Source organism: Oncorhynchus keta, unplaced genomic scaffold, assembly GCF_023373465.1.
Source record: "Oncorhynchus keta strain PuntledgeMale-10-30-2019 unplaced genomic scaffold, Oket_V2 Un_contig_1403_pilon_pilon, whole genome shotgun sequence".
NCBI lineage: Eukaryota > Metazoa > Chordata > Actinopteri > Salmoniformes > Salmonidae > Oncorhynchus > Oncorhynchus keta.
Genome location: NW_026278513.1, coordinates 556 through 3,213, shown reverse-complemented (window position 1 = coordinate 3,213; position 2,658 = coordinate 556). Strand labels below are relative to the sequence as shown.

Here is a 2,658-nt window from a genome sequence, read left to right as displayed (position 1 = left end):
ATCAACGTACACAGGTATGGGGTACTTGAGGTAGATATATACATGAAGTACCAGATCAACATACACAGGTATGGGGTACTTGAGGTAGATATATACATAAAGTACTAGATCAACGTACACAGGTATGGGGTACTTGAGGTAGATATATACATGAAGTACTAGATCAATATACACAGGTATGGGATACCTGAGGTAGATATATACATGAAGTACTAGATCAACATACACAGGTATGGGGTACTTGAGGTAGATATATACATGAAGTACCAGATCAACGTACACAGGTATGGGGTACTTGAGGTAGATATATACATAAAGTACTAGATCAACATACACAGGTATGGGGTACCTGAGGTAGATATATACATGAAGTACCAGATCAACGTACACAGGTACGGGGTACCTGAGGTAGATATATACATGAAGTACCAGATCAACATACACAGGTATGGGGTACCTGAGGTAGATATATACATGAAGTACCAGATCAACGTACACAGGTATGGGGTACCTGAGGTAGATATATACATGAAGTACCAGATCAACATACACAGGTATGGGGTACCTGAGGTAGATATATACATGAAGTACCAGATCAACGTACACAGGTACGGGGTACCTGAGGTAGATATATACATGAAGTACCAGATCAACATACACAGGTATGGGATACTTGAGGTAGATATATACATGAAGTACCAGATCAACGTACACAGGTATGGGGTACTTGAGGTAGATATATACATGAAGTACCAGATCAACATACACAGGTATGGGATACTTGAGGTAGATATATACATGAAGTACTAGATCAACATACACAGGTATGGGATACTTGAGGTAGATATATACATAAAGTACTAGATCAACATACACAGGTATGGGATACTTGAGGTAGATATATACATAAAGTACTAGATCAACATACACAGGTATGGGGTACTTGAGGTAGATATATACATGAAGTACTAGATCAACATACACAGGTATGGGATACTTGAGGTAGATATATACATGAAGTACTAGATCAACATACACAGGTATGGGATACTTGAGGTAGATATATACATAAAGTACTAGATCAACATACACAGGTATGGGATACTTGAGGTAGATATATACATAAAGTACTAGATCAACATACACAGGTATGGGGTACTTGAGGTAGATATATACATGAAGTACTAGATCAACATACTCAGGTATGGGATACTTGAGGTAGATATATACATAAAGTACTAGATCAACATACACAGGTATGGGGTACCTGAGGTAGATATATACATAAAGTACTAGATCAATGTACACAGGTATGGGGTACTTGAGGTAGATATATACATGAAGTACCAGATCAACGTACACAGGTATGGGGTACTTGAGGTAGATATATACATGAAGTACTAGATCAACATACACAGGTATGGGGTATTTGAGGTAGATATATATACATGAAGTACCAGATCAACGTACACAGGTACGGGGTACTTGAGGTAGATATATACATGAAGTACCAGATCAACATACACAGGTATGGGGTACTTGAGGTAGATATATACATGAAGTACCAGATCAACGTACACAGGTATGGGGTACTTGAGGTAGATATATACATGAAGTACCAGATCAACATACACAGGTATGGGATACCTGAGGTAGATATATACATGAAGTACCAGATCAACATACACAGGTATGGGGTACTTGAGGTAGATATATACATGAAGTACCAGATCAACATACACAGGTATGGGGTACTTGAGGTAGATATATACATGAAGTACCAGATCAACATACACAGGTATGGGGTACTTGAGGTAGATATATACATGAAGTACCAGATCAACATACACAGGTATGGGGTACTTGAGGTAGATATATACATGAAGTACCAGATCAACATACACAGGTATGGGGTACCTGAGGTAGATATATACATGAAGTACCAGATCAACATACACAGGTATGGGGTACTTGAGGTAGATATATACATGAAGTACCAGATCAACATACACAGGTATGGGGTACCTGAGGAAGAGAGGAGAGGGGGGAGGGAGAGAGAGGGAGAGGGGGAGGGAGAGAGAGGGAGAGGGAGAGGGGGAGGGGAGAGGGGGAGGGGGATGGAGAGAGAGAGGGGGAGAGAGAGAGAGGGAGAGGGGAGAGAGAGAGAGGGAGGGGGGGGGGAGGGGGAGGGAGAGAGGGAGAGAGAGAGAGAGAGAGAGAGAGAGAGAGAGAGAGGAGAGAGAGGAGAGAGAAGAGGGGAGAGAGAGAGTGGGAGGGGAGAGGGGGGAGGGAGAGAGAGGGAGAGGGGGAGGGAGGGAGAGGTAGATATATACATGAAGGCAGGGTAAAGTGGCCAGCCACAGTAGGCTGGCTCTAATCGTTCACAGTTAAGACATATTTACTCAGGTTGGTCTCTTGAACATCCAGCTGGAAATACCAGAAGTGAATCAGGTCACTTCTTCATTTGAATCTGGTCTGAGACACCTCGAAAACACATTATCCCTGACTGATAGGATATCTTCTCTCCGTCCTCCTCCCTCCGTCCTCCTCATCCCTCTCCTCTCCTTGGCACTCGGTGTATCTGCTGCAGTGCTAGGCCTTATTGCCTTATGCCTCTCTATAAATGGATTTAATATAATAAGAATGTGTTTGACCTCC

General features: G+C 42.2%; 1 long non-coding RNA gene across 2 annotated transcripts; it reads left to right on the top strand.

Moving 5' to 3' along the window:
• Nucleotides 1-233: 233 nt before the first annotated feature.
• On the top strand, nucleotides 234-1,999 carry LOC127918374 (uncharacterized). Of its 2 annotated transcripts, none has more exons than XR_008099788.1 (3): nucleotides 234-300; nucleotides 949-1,002; nucleotides 1,219-1,999. It is a non-coding gene; the product is annotated as an uncharacterized LOC127918374 (long non-coding RNA). The 2 variants fall into 2 exon arrangements; XR_008099789.1 differs by lacking the exon at nucleotides 1,219-1,999 and adding an exon at nucleotides 1,111-1,170.
• Nucleotides 2,000-2,658: the final 659 nt, after the last annotated feature.